The sequence below is a fragment of the Ambystoma mexicanum genome, chromosome 5p (assembly GCF_040938575.1).
Source record: "Ambystoma mexicanum isolate Mex_15411 chromosome 5p, UKY_AmexF1_1, whole genome shotgun sequence".
In the NCBI taxonomy this organism is placed as follows: Eukaryota; Metazoa; Chordata; class Amphibia; order Caudata; family Ambystomatidae; genus Ambystoma; species Ambystoma mexicanum.
The window spans coordinates 1224534341-1224551392 of NC_090930.1; the positions used below are offsets into that span (position 1 = coordinate 1224534341).

Below are 17052 nucleotides of genomic sequence, written 5' to 3' on the forward strand. Positions count from 1 at the left end.
ATAGTGCAGTCAGAAATATTATTTTCCTAAGTGTTCGGGCATGTACTTCTAAGCATACATTGATCGATCGTACAAACATTTCCTATGCAACTTACCGTACTTTTACTCTTTTTTACACATGCAAAATCAGGCAGCAGGGCACGGCCATCTTGTGATAATCTTATCCATTCCCGCATCCCCCAAGGTGAACTGCCCTTGCGGCACCAAAGCATATGCCCCGCCCCTACGTCTAACATCACCAAACCTACTGATATGCTCCACCTATCTACAGAACATTACTATACAGTGTATTAAACGCACCCAATAATCACCTAAGTGATAACGTTACTTGACGCACAACCTGGAATATCAACACACATCATCGCACAACACAGCACGTCCCAATTTTGAATATGAAAACTTACCTTTAAAGGAAATACCAAATTGTACAATTGGTAAAGTACTTTTATTTCACAATAAACGCTCCGAGAACATCCGGAGACTTACATATGCAAACAAATAGGTAATTGTTTTCTTCGTTCTCGATCCATAAATGTTTATCGTGAGTCACGCGATATTCCTGTGAAGACTTTGCATGAACGTCCGCTAGGCCACCACAAAACATATGAAGTTGCTCCGTATTGCTGGTATGGCGTACGGGCATATGGGCCTGTGTCGATCATCCCAAAAAAGTGTCACTGGCATCCAACCACTGACATGTATCTGTAGCTGACGGTTAAAAAAACATCAGTTGGTATCTGGAATCCATGACAATAGCAGAAACTCAAGATGTAGCTTACATTGGAAAGACTTCTCGAGCAGGTAAATTACGTATAGGTGAGCATAAATTCAAGATTAGAACTGGCCAAATGACTGCTCCGTTGGTTATGCACTTCTCAGAGCTGAATCACAGTCCAGAAGATTTAAAATGGTGAGCTTTAGAAAAAGGTTTAGGTGCGGATGCTGCCAACGTTGCGGCATGTTTGTCCCAAAAGGAACAGTGGTGGATATGAAAACACGAAAAGTTTAAGCAGGGGGTTGAATCAGCAAGAGGAATGGAACTGATTTTCTATTCCTTGATGTGTTCTTTTCAGCTGACTTTTTTGGAAAGACTGTCTCTTGACAGTTATTATTTTTCATTCATTTTTTCTCTTTTGCAGCATGCACCTTTGGCGTGGCACGCTGTACTTAATCTATAGCGACTCTGAAGATTCTTATGATTTGTATTATATAGATAGAGTCGTGGTTATTAAGCAGTACTTTTCTACTCTTCTCTTTTCGAACACGAGATCACTTCATCTTTTGTCTTTGTTCTTTTTGTTTATGGTCCTTTGGTCCGTGTTGATCTCTTTCGTGCCCCTGAGGTATACCTTTCTTGATGTTTCCACTCAGGTTCCACTCTGTCGTGAAGCACCTGGCTATATATTTGAATTTTAAACATTCTATTTATTTCGAACGAGGATTTCGCGGAGATAGTCCTTCGTCAATTTCAACTTTAACTTCTGCACTCGTCATAGCACTAATATGCATGCCATGTTATGCATAGGAGTTGATCACTGGCTGTGTCCTCTGTTTATGTTTACCTACTTGACGGCCACAAAAAAAAGACGGACTTCTGCTTTACTTTTTGGTCCCTGCCGTCTGGACGCCAACCCCTCCCGTGTTCTATTCGGGACTCGAGCTAGGATAGAGGTAAGAAGCCTGCCCTGTGCGCACGCAGTGTTTATGCTCTGTCTGGCAAAGTGAGAGATCTTTTGCTCACTCTATTTTTGCTTTTTCAGACTCTAAAGAGCGAGCCTCCGTTGCGGCTTTGAAAATAGAACACTGCTTTTACTTCCCCTCTGCATTACAAACCCGATCTCGTAGCACACAGGAATTTGCTGCTATACTTATTTAGGTGAGATGAACTCCTTCACCTTTTCTATCTATAGCCGTTCTTTACACTATGATATTTTGCTAAATCCTGGGTATTGACCTATAATACTACCGTTCTGTGTTTCCCTCTTCTTTTAGAGAAGCATCTTTTCAATACTTGTGATACACAGTTTACATATGGAAAGAAAAACCTTCAGACTGAAAGTATTGCATCTTTCTTTTTGATTTTTTTAGCCCTTGTAGCTTCTCCCTACGCTATGACACCTTGCTAAGTCTGATGGTATTGATTCACTATACTACCGTTCTGTGTTTCCCTCTTTTTATAGAAGCATTGTTCGAAATACTTGTGAAACACAGTTTACATATGGAAGGAAAAGCCTTCGGATTGAAGGTATTGCTTCTTTCTTTTGACTCATTTAGATCGTTGTTCGTGCCTTATGTGCATCAGGGTCCTTGACTTGAATTCATTTGATGTTGTATTTTCAATATTAGATTGAATCTGGGGAACTATTACCACAGAGCATCTCCAGAGACCACTGGGTCCTAAGCCTCATGGCGAACCATTTGGGGTTTGCAGGTAGGATCCAGATCATAGTTTGACTGAATCACGGTATGGTTAGGGTGTTGGACAGTAGTTGGAGCTACTGCACGAATTGTTCGTGTACAAGAATAGGGAAACTATGCTTTAATAAGATATGTTCTCTATTTGTTTGACCATTGACCCTAAAATCACTAAGGGGTTTGGATGGACTAGAGGAACAACACATATAGGTAGGCTATAGTTTCTTGGGCATTTGCTTGATTAATACATCTTGCGAGTATGAGGACTGAATGTATACAGAGGGTCCACATAAATGGCTTAACTTTTGGGTAAGAGGTGGACCACAACAGGTCCCTTCCCTAGTTTTGACCTAAAATATTGCTGGATGAACTGAATGAGAAGAGACAGGATTTTAACTGTATGCTATTTGTTTGTTTTTAGAACTATGTTAATGTATATCTATCCTGATGAAGACACACACAATCTGACAAGTCAAAACTATTTTCCAAATGGGAAGCCCTCTTTCTAAAGAAGATCTATATGCTGGGGCACCAATAGTCGATATTTAGTTTGGAGTGAACTATTGTCAGAAATATATGTGGAAATGAATTGGATTTTTATTTCAAAATAATGAAATGTTTTCGGAATTATATCAGTTTGAATGAATGAATGCTTGACGTAGGATTATTTTTAATAAGAATTAATTAAAAATGTTCATTGATTTTGATATATTTTTATACTCCAATTAGAATTAAATAAAAATAATGATTTAACACTTATAACTTCCTGCCTTGTTCTCATCAGTTCCTCTTGCTACCCTGGCACTACCTTTGTTTCATTATATGGTCTAACCTCAAGGTGCCAGTGGCTGATGAGGTTCCCACCTTGGGTTTGTTTATAGACTGAAAATCTGGGCCAAGTTCGGCATACCAGACTGGGATGTTCTGGCAACAGTGAAATTTGACCAACCCCACCCATTCACCCTGCACAGGGCGGGGTCCGGCCCCATGCTATCAGTATAGACGATTTCGGGAGATTGACGATTTAGAGATGTTGGCCCCAGCACCACAACAGTTGATGGGCTGAAATGTTGGCACGAGGTCAGCATACCAGTCTGGGATGTGCTGGTCATAGTGTAATCTGACCAACCCCACACATTCACCGTGCACAGGGCGAGTCTGGCCCTGAGCTGTCAGTATAGGTGATTTTGGAAGACTGACGATTTTGCGACTTTTACAATAATAGGGAGTTAAGACACAAGGACGGCATACCAGTATGGGGTGTTTTGGCGGTAGTGAAATTTGACCAACCCCACCCATTCGCCCTGTGCAGGGCTGGAGCAGGTTCTGGCCCTCTGCTATCAGTTTAGGCGATTTCAGGAGATTGTCAGTTTTGCGATTTTTAAAAAATAGGATGTTATAACACAATAAAACATTAAAACATACACAAGGTTATAGCAGACACCTATGTTGTCAGCTACAGACCCATGCAATGCCGGGTGGTACAGCTAGTATGAAATGAATACAATGATTTAGAAAACAAAGGCTTTGAAAAGTGTAACGTGTCACTGATATGTGATGCAATGCAATCAGACAGAAATCAGAGAATGTGTTGCAATTTTACGCAGAATGCGTTCTGATCAGTCTGGGCTTTACTATCAAAGAGAACGGGGAACAAGGGCATTCCCAAGACTGGAACAAGGTAAAGCTCTGATTCAGGAGAAATGAAAATACATGCTGGTTACATGTTCAGTGACTCGGAAATTTGACAAGCTTGTTGTTCAAAGTCAAGAGATTTATGAGAGGTTGTTATTTGAGGTGAACGAAGCTGTCAGAGCTCATACACATTTGATTCTGGCTGTCAAGCAAGCAGGATTGAAGGTTTGAGAAATATGAAGCATTGGACACTTTTGATATTGAGATTAATTTTATGCAGACAGACATTTCCACGATTGACTCAAACAACGGCTACAAAACACAACTGATCAACACCACATATGTTACCATTATTGCACACATAACTACGTTATTTTTTGGACAGTGAATTTGATTTGCTTTGTTTCTTTCAATATGTGTGCAAGGTTATCTTTTGTGTTGCTGCTAGCATTTATTTTACTCTCTTTCTTTCTTTCTTCTTTCTTTCTTATTCTCTCTTTCTTCCCTTCCCGCATTCTATCTTTCTTTCTACTTTTCTTTCTTCATTGGTCTAGTGCAGCTAACCTCCTAAAAAAAAAAAGAAAGTGAGACACAAAAGCGAAAAATATATGTCGAACAAGGCTACTAAAAGTGTAAGGACATGATTTGCAAAAGCATTTTACTTGGTGCAATCCCATTGCAAAAAAAGTCCCTACAAATGTTGAGAACAGTTGGAACAGCGAAATCATTTATATTAAAAAATGTCATATGTTTTGCATGAATGCTATGGCCTGAAAATAACAACACTGCATAAGAATGTAATGTGTTCTGAAAGGAAGAATGGTGAAGTACTGAGAGAGGAACAGAGTAGTTTAGCAGCGTTGTCTGTGATATGTACAATTCACATATAACAACACGGTGATCACAATAATCTTAAAGTGAGAGTGAGCTATTTAAATTCAGACTGGAACTAGTCACACCCTATTTCTATAGCAGTGTGCTGTTCTCACTACAGCACCCCCCTTCCATTCCACATGCCCTGGTGCTCAGTAAGCAGACAAGGCATTCAATGCATGTGCATGCACAGCTCTACCTCGATTGCAATGGAGTGTGATTGTCAAAAAACCCACTACACATAATAGTGTGCAAAGGGGTTGTTTGTCATTTCACATTGACGCAACGCACCTTCGATAACACTGACTTTATGTTATGTAGAAATCAGGAGAAATACTGTGTCATGAGAGGGAAATGCATTGATGTACAGTGCTGCTCTGTTGTGCCCTGGCTGGTTCAATCGGTATAAATGGCCTACATACATACATACATACATATATATGTACTGGTCAGAAAGAGCAGGGACAGCTCCCCTCATTGCCTTCACACTCTCAGTCGTCCCTCCTTTCGCCTCCACATGTGCAGGGACATGTCCCATCCAGTGGTCGAAGTGTACGAAAAGAAGTAGTGGAACTATGTTCTCTGCTGGCCTGCCCCCACGACCCTCAAACCCCATTGCCACACTCTATCCCAGGTGCAAAACAAACATGCTTGCTACGTAAAGGAACGTTCAGTGCACTGCACTGAAGTGCAACGTTCAACTTCTTCCTACATTTTTATTTTAAAACAAAATAATTCCGGAACGGTTTCTTTTGAAAATAAAAGTACAGGAATGGTGAAAATGTATTTAAAAATGTACCACTCCCAACCGCTTCCGCCCACTTCGACCACTGGTCCCAGCCAGCTAATTTACAACAAAAGAATGACCAGGACTCCCAGGGAAGAAATGTGTTGAATGTCGCTTTATTTTGATAAATTCTATTAAAATCCGGCAAAAATTCAGAAAAACTTATAAAATTACCAGTATAGATGACAGACACAAGTGAGGACTCTGAAGAGTCAAACACATGGATGCACGCACACGCAAGATGAGGTGATGAGAAGATTGCTGGAAATAAGAGCATTTGAGTATGAGTTTGCTTAGAAAAATTCACTTCCTCTGTAACACCTATATTTTTTTCCAGTGTTATGACTAAGCAAGTATTTCTCTCCTATCAAAGGAGACGGCTGTCATTCAGAGTCTCTAAGATTAACTGAGAAAGTCATACCGACATGCATGAATTGCGTGCACGCTGAGACTTAGATTGGATGTTAGAAACATGCCCTACTAATCATACCATGACGAAGAAGAAAACGTGCATCTTGTTCGGAGCGTAGGTTTCTGAGGGAAACTAACAAAAGTAAAGCTGGCTAAGAAACACATGCATGATAGGAGAGCTAGGATAGATTTCTCAAGCATGTGAGAAAGAGATACTCATCTAATGCTACGTAAGAGAATCAGGATTCCTCAATCTACTGAGGAAGAGATGCAGAAGACATACTTTGTATTTTGGATAAAAAACGTCAACATGTATCAACCATATCAGAAAAAGCCATTAATCCCATGTTGCCTATTGGAGCTAGTACCCATAACACATCTGAGAAAGAGACATTCACTGCATGATGCATACCATGCCTGGAGCTCCTCAATCCCCTGAAGAAGACACCTATTGGGTGTCAGTTACAAGGGCCACAACTCCTCAACCATGAGAGTAGAGACTTCACTGTATACTGGATGCAGGAATTAAGACCCCTTAAGCATCTGAGAAACAGACAGTTGATGCATCGTGTGCATGTTATATACTGGAATCAGAACTACAAAAACAGCTGAGAATGAATCACTTGAGATAGTCCCTGTCTACTGCATGCTGGTGTGGGGACTCTTGAAAAGTCTAAGAAAGGGACATTTGAGATATTAGCATGTTGGATGCTGAAGTCAGAAAACCGCAAATAGTTCATAAACACTTAAGATTGTTGCTGTATGTGAGCGAAAGGAATCATAACTCATATCGTAGTACGGCTTGGGTGGAGCAGAAGCTCCCCAACATTGTGGGAGCAGTGCCTTCATGCCCCTGAATGCCCCCATATCTCTGAGGTACCATATGACACCCAGACGCACCGCGCACATCGAGAGGAGTTTGTTTGCATGATCCTGTTAATTAAGCTGCAGCCCTCGTATGATCTCGGCCGTGGCAGTTTATGTCCTTGTGCCCTGTGCCGCCATTGCCCCACATGAGGAGCACCATACTCTTTAATGGCTGCTCGGCATCTTCAGCAACACCGGATGCCTGACTGCCTGACTCCATACAACCACCTGCATTTGGATTGGCCAGCAGAACACATTTCTGAACCAATCAACAGCCGGCAGGCGAAGCCGGCCCACTTTCAGGAAGTCCCACGAAAGAAGGCTTACTTCCTGTCCACGCCTGACCAACCGTCAACCAGAAACCCTGCCAGTCGGCCGTGAACATCCTGTGCTCACCCGGAGTGGCACACACAAGGTACCTTTATTCCCCGACAGTCGAGCGCTTTCACCCTCTTGGCCCCCCACGATCGCGCCTAAGTACACTGCACCCATTCCTTGACTCACTTTGTCGCCTGCTGCCAGCAGCAATTGCAGCTGTGGGCCCCCACTGTCTGACCGCGTAAATACCCATTGTAAATGTCACTGCTGTTATTCTGAGCATCACATTACTCATCAGCATGCAATCATTACTGTGACACCTAATGTAAACACGTGGTTCGTCCTTACATGCGTTCACGTTTTCCTTGCTGTCAGTTCTCCCATGTACTTCACCCTTCCGCGAGTAGCATCGTACAAACTGAAATACAGAACCACTGTACCCGTGATCACCTACAGCTGCATGCATTTGCAAACTGCACGGTAACTGCACTAGCTACAGTCTACGTGATGCAAACTCACTCGCAAGCATTTAGATATAAGTAGCTCACAGCTTACCTGCTCATCGCTACTATTAACTTGTCATTGCCTAATTATTCCTGCCTATATGTGCAAATTCGCATCTGCATCCCTCTACTAGCCCTGTTTGCCATTTTGCTGTGCATTTTTTCCCTATTGGCCATTGTTTACTATCTCTGCTTGTATGTGCAAATTCGCATCTAGGTGGTCTGTGTATCTCTCTACTAGCCCTGTTTGCCATTGTGCTGTGCACTCTCCGTATTAGCGATTGCTCACTTTTCTGCCTGTATGTGCAAATTCGCATCTAGGTGCTCTATACATCCCTCTACTAGTCTTTGTCAGCCATTTAGCTGTGCATCTCCCTATTAGCCATTGTTTAACATCCCTGCCTGTCTGTGCAAATTCGCATCTAGGTGGTCTGTGCATCCCTCTACTAGCCCTATTTGCCATTGTGCTGTGCACTCTCCTATTAGCCACTGTTTGCCTTTTCTGATGGTATCTACAAGATTGTATCCAGATGCCCTGCAGAGCCTCTGTAAATGTACACCAGTAATTAGCCACTGCTAATGTATTATTGCCCATAGCAAATGGCTAAGACTATAATATATACACTTGCCAGAACCTGCCATATTTGCCATATACACTGCTTAGACTGTCATGACACGACTAGCCCAGCCTAGCCATAATTCATAGTTTCCTAGCTACTTAAACAAGTATACTATGTACCTGCCACTACTATACACGGTTCTACTGAGAACCATCTTGAAGCTGATCAACCTTCACATGCCAAACATGTCCCATCTACAGAACCAACTACCTCATGCTAACGCACCACTAACACCACCTCAAGTACTCGCTACCATAATTACCACACCCTGTAGTCTCCAACAGTGGAACCTTAAACTCTGCGCTGGACTACCCAGAATCCACGATCCCCTAACTAACTCTCAGCATTCTACATTCTACACCCGGTCCACTTCCAATATACCATCCCACAAAGACAATCATGGTCAACATCCTCTACAACATAATTGCCGTCTCTTTAGAGACTCCACCACCTCCCCAAATAGCCAACAAATTGTCCAGCCACCCCCTGCCCCACCTACACCTCCTGGCATAAAAGGTGCCTTAATAAACGCCCACTCTATGGTAGCCCATGCCACAGACATAGCGGACATAATCCAAAACAAAAACCTAGATTTCCTAGCTATTACTGAATCTTGGCTCCATCCCGCAGCAGGTCCAGCTATCATGTTAGCCATCCCAGACAATTACTCCTTTATACAACTGGATCGCACTACCTCTAGAGGTGCCGGCCTTGCTATAATTGTTAAAGATAACTTAACGTTAAGACTATTTGCACCAACTCACTCTAACTCCTATGAAACCCCAACAGCCAAACTCACTATAACCAACAACCAAACTATCACCATCCACCTAATCTACCGACCACCAGGACCCCTAGGCTCCTTTGAGGAAGACCTCATGAACCTACTATCCAATAACTTAAAAAATTCCACTAAATGCCTCATCCTAGGAGACTTCAACCTCAGATTTAATGACACACGAGACACCAATGCCCTACAAATTAACAACACCCTTGAGGAACTAGGTTTCTCCCAAAAGATTACTGAACCTACACACATTAAAGGCAGGACCCTTGATTGGATTGCGGAACATAATTGCCCAACCACTATCACATCCATACTGCCTCAATACTGGCCCGACCACCACTTGATATCGTTCTCCCTAGAAGCCACACCACCACTAAATAAAAGTATTGTAGCCCCCTTTGCTCCCACCAGAAATAAAAGAAACATAACTCCTGAACACCTTATCCCCCTCATCCTACCTACCTTAAACTCCATCTCAGATCAGGCTGACCCAGCCACCATGGTAGATATCTACAACGAAGTGATGTTGGCCTCTCTAGACGCCATTGCACTGCTGAAAATCAGAAAAAGCAAACCCCGCCAACACCTAAATACGTGGTTCACGCCCCTCCTGAAAGACATCAGACAAAAGAAACGTCTGAGTGAAAAAATCTGGAGATCAAACCCTTCAGACGCCAACAAAAACAACTTGAACACACTAGCCACCCTCTACAAAAAAGAGATGATCCTAGCTAAACAAACGTCCTGTAACTCCCGAATCTCTCAAGCTAAATCTAACACCAAAGAATTGTTCGTGATACTGAAAGAAGTAGAATCCCCTATCCAAACACCTGATTCATGCCTCAAAGATAAGATCTGGTGCACTAGTATACAAGAAGCCCTGGCCAATAAGATCACAATGCTCTAGGCAAAGATTAACAACAAAAAAAGTACTATCACTGCTCCCAAAACCAATATCAAAGACATCACCCCTAAGACCGCCACGAACCTCCAACCTACCCCAACGCCTCATAGACCAGACACCCCCAACTACCACTTCCGCAAAGTCTCCATTAAAGAAGTTGAGAAAGTCATCCTCACCCTTAAACCGTCCAATTGTCAGGGTGACCTGTGCCCAGCCCAACTTATAAAATACGCAGCCCGTGAACTCTCACCCTTCATCTCTAAACTGATAAATGCCTCAGTCTCAACTGGCGCCATACCCAGCAACTTAAAACACTTGTGGGTCCTTTCCCTCCTCAAAAAACAAACCTTGGACCCAGCCATCCCAACCAATTATCGACCCATAACTACTGTGCCCTTCTTACTTAAAATTTTGGATAAAGTAGCATACTCACAAATTCAGCATCATCTGGAACTTAACCAACTCCTTGGAGTTCACCAGTCCGGCTTCAGACCGCAACATGATACTGAGACTGCACTCCTAGACCTCAAGGCACAAATCGACACACTTAGGGACAAAGACAAGACATCACTCCTGTTACTCCACGACCTTTCTGCCGCATTCGATCTGGTAGACCACTCAATACTCTGTGACCATCTGGTCACCGCAGCCCACTTCTCCCAAGAGGCAGTCGCTTGGATCCAGTCCTTCCTCAATAACAGGACCATGAGGGTTTTCTCTCCCCTAGCAGCTGCAGCCCCTATTCCCATCACATGTGGCGTGGCGTACCCCAGGGTTCGTACGTATCTCCCACTCTGTACAATATCTTCACAAAGCCCCTTTTCGATGATCTAGATGGTCTAGGTATCACCTACACTAATTACGCAGATGATGCACAGATCCTCATCCCATTGACGGGCGATTATGACAAGGATTTGGCCTTTGTGAACAGAGTTTACCTCATCATCCAGGCATGGATGGCCTCCCATGGACTATGCCTGAATGATGACAAAACAGGACTACTTATCCTGGGCTCACCCTCCAATATTAAAAAACTCGGTCCCGATTATGCCTCCTTCATAATTGACACCAATAACATAACTGTGGCCAAAGTAGTCAAAACCCTCGGCTTTTACTTGGATTCCACCCTTACATTTGGCAAACAAGTAAACGCTATGGCCTCAGCCACATCCTATACCTGCAAATTAATCAGAGCAGCCAAACCCTTCCTTTCCACCAATAATTGTGTCACCCTCGCTAAAGCACTAGTTTTGTCTAAATTAGACTACTGTAATGCTCTGTATATTGGCAGCAACAACTACATCACCTCCAAAATTCAGACCCTTCAAAACAATGCACTAAGAGCTGCCCTTAGACTTCCTAAAAATGCCCATATATCCAGGGGTGGACTGGGAACTAAAAGAGGCCCTGGAAAAAATTACTGGGGACCAAAAGAGTCCCTGGAAATAATGTTAAAAGTGGCCCCATATGACACATTTTCAGCAAGCCCAATGCTTTTCCTATGAGAAAATTTGGAAATACCACACAAAAGAGGCCCAGGGTGCAGAGGCCCACCGGGAAATCTCCAGAGTTCCCTATAGGCCAGGCCACCCCTGCATATATCAGACCTCCGGAGATCCGTCAACTGGCTCTCCACTAAAGACAAAATACTCCTTAAAATGGCATCTCTGACACACAAATGCCTTAACCACGCAGCACCCCAATACCTAATAGACAGATTTAACAGACAAATAGCCGCACACCCCCTAAGCAAAGCTAACTCCAACCTCTTGCTGGTACCCAGATTTAGGCTCACTAAATCTGGTGGGAGTAGCTTCCCCGTCAAAGCGGTTCAACACTGGAACTCCCTTCCCCCTGCCTTGAGGGAAGATCTCCCCTACTTACAATTCAGATCCAACCTCATTCTTTGGTTAAAGGAACATGACGTCTAACCACTCCACACCAGCCTCTCAGGGATCCACTGTATATATGCTCTGCCTTTTTAGGCATTCATCCCACTAATTGTATATACCTTGTTTTTGTTTGCTTTTTCCACATTTGTGCCTGTATACAGCATTGTAACCATGGCTGTACTGTATATATTATGTTGATTCTGTAACTCAAGTTGAACAACCCTCTTCATGCCTTCATGCCTGAATACCCCTGGGTCTGGTGTGCTATATAAATAATAAAACAAACCTAAGGCCCACGAAATAGCTATTTTAAGCCTTCTTGCGCACTAGAGTCACAAAAAGCACACAATAGGATCACATGATTATAAAGCAGTGTCACCTCAGCCCAGGAGAGAAGTGCAGAGCTTCACAAAACTAGACCAAATTGAGAAACAAATACAATTCAGATTACATTTTTTTTAGGAATAAAGGCTTTTCTGCATTTGTTTGAGGGCCAACCTGTGTCCAATAACAATTTACAGAGAAGAGAGAGAAGAGAAAGGGTGGTGAGAAGCAGAATATTTATTTGGATATCATTACAACTGGCCAAGCTTTTGGCATGCATTGACTGCATTGCATATTGCTATTTCTGTGTCATGCCCCACCTATATTTTCTGCTCACAGAATCTCCCAATGTAGCTTGTGTTGCCTAATCAATGAACATGTTCTTCATGGAGTCTGAGTCACAATCACAGTTCTTTTTCCAGTCCCTTGTCATAGTCCTTCGTCCTAATCCTTATTCTCATCCCTCAATTTAGTCATAGTCTCTGTCCTCCTTCCTTATCCTAATCCCTCTTTCCCAACTAAGTACTTCTTCCAATTCACTCATCCTAGTCTCTCTTTATTTTCCTCATCACGCTCCCACTTCCTCTCCGTGTCATTCCCTCATCCTATTACTTCTTATTCGTGCTCACTGAAGGCTATCTCCTTTTTCTATATTCTAGTCGATTGTCCATATCCTAGTCCCTCTCCCTCTTCCTTATACTTGTACACGTCCATCTTCCTTGTCCTAGGACTCCTTCAGCCTCCTCATACTTGCTCGTCCGCTTTCCTATTCCTTGTCCTAGACCCTCTCTCTTGTACCTTATCCATGCCCCCCTCCTCATCCCTCTTCTTCACTATTGCCCACTTCCTCATTGTAGTCCCTCTTTCTTATTGTAGTTCCCATTTCTCTTCCATATTGTAGACCATCTACTTTGCCCTTCGTCTTCCATCATTATTTCTTTTTTCTGCATGTCTCAGTGACCCGCAAATAAAGAAAACAAATTAACAGAAATGTAGTCTCTAATGTATGGAGTGTGAGTCACTATCGTAGCCACACTTGCAATCCTTATCCTTTCTTATTCTTAACCTAATACTACTTCCTCTTCCTCATCTTAGCCCCCTTGCTCTTTCTTGTTTTTTGCCTTTTGCTGGTTACAAAATCACTAATGTATTGCTAGAGTACAGGGCTGAGTATGATATGATGTGGCATTTATAACGTGCCTATACACAAGTGTTTCAAGGCACGATAAGGCAAGGGAAGGGAAACAGAGCGAGGACAGGAAACGATGTTGTTACTAGCCCTTGTGACATTAAGATCGCGTAAGTGCAGGGGAGCGGGGAGTGGAGATGTGCCAGGGGAGAGGGGTGGGAGGATGGACAAGTGGAGGACAAGGAATCAACATAACAAGTAGTGCAGCCAACAGGTGACAAGTGTGAGTGTTAGAAGTGCAGACAACAGGTGTCTAATAAGTGCAGGAAAGGGGTTACAGATACAGACCACAGGTGCAGGGGGTGCCAGGAGGCGGTGCTGGTATACAGCTTGATGGGCAGGGACTTGGGCCCAAATTCATAGGGTAGCCAGGTGACCAGTGCATTAATCATGCAGGGGAGAGAAAGAGAGAAGGCAGAAGCAAAGAGGAAGGACTTGAGGTGCTTCAGGAACCAGAGATGGTTCTAATCAAGATTGAGAGAAGCAGGGAGGCTGTTCCAGAGGGAGGTACCAGCCGAAGAAAAAGCACTGCCCCCAACTCAATGCTTGGAGAAGCGACTGACCCTCAAGAAGTTGGAGGTGGAGGAGTGAGGAGCTTGAGTATGAAGATATTTCTGCAGAAAAAGTTGGAGGTATTGCGGTCCCAGGCCCCAGAAAGCCTTGTGGATGATGCAGAGGGTCTTGAACTTGATTTTTGCTGCCACTGGAAGCCAATGCAGTTATCTCAGATATGAAGAGATACAATCCCAGGGCTTGAGGCCAAGGACACAACTTGCAGTCTTGTTCTGGATTAGTTGTAGAGGACGGAGAGTAGAGGCAGGTAGATTTACAAAGCAGCTGTTGCAGTAGTCCAGCCTAGAGTGAACAAGAGCTCTGGAGACAGTGAGCTTCTGGAGGAAAGTGAAGAAAGGAAGAATGCCTCTGTGGAGGTACAGCTGGTAGTTTGACTTCTTAGAGACATCACAGATGTGAGGAGAGAATGAGAGTGTGGAGTCGAAGATGACCCCGAGGTCCTTAGCCTCTCAAGTGGGAGCAGGAAGAGGGCCCTAGATTGCGCACCCAGAGAGTGACAGGAAAGGAAGTTGATGGTGAGCCGATGAGGAGGATCTCTGTTTCACTGGCAATAAGACAGATCATGATCATTGGTGGCACACCACTCCTGGATTGTGGACAGACAATCTGGGATGAGAGAGGGAGAAGAGGCAGCTGAGGGGAGCCTGAAAGTGAGCAGAGGGTCATCTGCATAGCACTGAAGGTTGGAGCAGAGAGCAGCTATGCAGTGGGCAAGAGGTGCCAGGTATTGGTTAAACAGCCAGGGAGAAAGATTAGACCCCTGGGGAACACCACAGGTAGAAAGAGAACACCACAGGTAGAGAGTAGTACCAAAGCACCTACTGTGCTCCAGACTTCTACTAACCAGCAGTGATCAAAAAGGTTAAATAGGCACAACCTGAAAGGTATACTTCTGTCACTGCTTTAGTTGACAAGGGCCAAGGCAGGGCTATAAGCAACAAGAGGAATGAGCTGGCACAGATGCAACCAGAACAATAATGGCACAGTGACTAATCTCCACCAAATCACCCAGGGGGAAAACAATATGGGAACATCTCTGCAAAAAATCTAAAAGGCCTTGGTCTTATAATGTTGAAAGGCTGTGTGAAAGAAGACATTCCAAGTAAAGCCACATGGAGTAACAGAAAGTCGTTCTCAACAATTGACTACATCTTTGTGAGTAGAGGGCTGTTCGATAGGTGTACCTACCTGTCTATTTTTGTTAATGACTTCAGTGATAATGGCTGTCAACTATCTTTCTTTTAGACTCAGTCAGCCATGGTACTTCATCCCCAGCATTTTTGCCATTAAGAGTAAATCCAGCTGGCAATCACGTCAGTTGGAATCCAGTCTGTGTTCGAAAAGTCAACGAGATGGCCTTGGCTTGTCTAATTTTTCTTCGTCAAACTGCCAGTTTCTTCATTTAGAGTTGAGAGGTTTGACGTTTTTGTGGAGGACCTGTTGATCTTCCATTTAGTGAGGCATAAGAGTGTCAAGAAACCCTTTAAGAAACATCTGCATTCATGACTATAATATAGGGAGTAGAAAAAAATCTGTGTGCTGTAATCAGGAATCTGAAATCCTGAGTGAGTTTCAGTTTAGATCGGAATGTTCATGATTAGAAAAATTAAACAATATTCAGAAATTGACTGAGGGGTAATTAAGCTATGCACATTCAACAAGATGCGGAGAGCATGCTTCAGACATTGAGTAATAAAGATACTCATGCTTTTTGGCATTTAATGAATGACATGGAAGGTACTTAACCTAAACACAAAATTACTTCTGTGTCTGAACAAGACTGGGTCTCACTTTTTGGTAAAGTTTTTCCTGGCATTGGTGAGAGTGTTAACAATTCTGGGAGATTAGTTAATATCATAAATGACAATTGGTCCCTCTCTATTGACCATGAATCTATTCTAGAAATTATGCAAAGGATTAGTTTATCTCAGGTGCCTGGTCCGAAATAATCTTTTGAATTTGTTATTTAAAGATTACCCTAATATTTGGGCTTGCATTTATTCCATTCTATTCAAGAATATAGCAGATACACACACTATTCTCAAAACATGGTCAACCGTTCATATATTTTGATTTCATAAAAAGGTTTGCGCTCGTATCCATTCAACTAACGCCTAATGGCAAATTTGGATGCGGATCGTAAAGTGTTCTCAGTTTTGCTTTTACAACATTTTGAATCATGGCAAAATCAATAAATAGGGTTCCAAAATGGCAAACTGGTTTCTGCAAAAATCATAACACTGCGTTGAATAGCTTTTTGTTGAAGGCACTTTAAGTCCAGGTTGGCAGAACAGATACTAATCTGTATACTCGTCTACAATTGATTTATCTGCAGCCTTCGAAGCAGTGGACCATAATTTGCTATGGGGTAAGCTGAAAAGATGGGGTATCCCCGGTGGGTTACTTCAACTCATAATTGACCTTCACACACATTCAAATATGAAGATTTTGTTAGATTGGGAGGGAACAGTTTCCCAAAGTATTTGGTCTCATAGAGGTGTCAGGCAGGGTTGCGTGTTTGCACCCTGACTGTTCAACATCTTTTTGTGTGATATAGATGAGCATCTATTGTCAGCAGCACTGGTCACAATCAAAGTCCACACTTTGAAAGCTATTTGGCATGTTTACGCTAATGGTCTCCAGCGTTTGATTACCACCTTTACTGTTGTTGCTACCACTCATAACCTCAAAATCAATTCTACTAAATCTAAGGTGGTGGTTTGTACAAATCAAATTAATGAGAACAATATTAAGATGTTCAATTGATGTGTGGGACAAGAAGTGATTGAATGAGTCAACAGTGTCATATATTTTGTATTTCCCATCTTTATTAAACAATGCAAGGCTCTAGTTAAGGATTGGCTAACCACTTGTGGGGCAGCACTGGGTAATCAACCCCTGCAGGTAGATTTTAAATATTATACATTTTCCCTTTTACCTTGTGTTAAGAGTTA

At 42.9% G+C, this 17052-nt stretch overlaps 1 long non-coding RNA gene across 2 annotated transcripts in view; it reads left to right on the forward strand.

The window, feature by feature from the left end:
- Positions 1-1580: 1580 nt before the first annotated feature.
- Positions 1581-17052, forward strand: part of LOC138481774 (uncharacterized) — a 162792-nt gene continuing 147320 nt past the window's right edge. For both annotated transcript variants that reach the window (XR_011274395.1, XR_011274396.1), the window contains exons 1-2: positions 1581-1671; positions 1761-1876. This is a non-coding gene — a long non-coding RNA (uncharacterized lncRNA). The remainder of the gene's footprint in view (positions 1672-1760; positions 1877-17052) is intronic.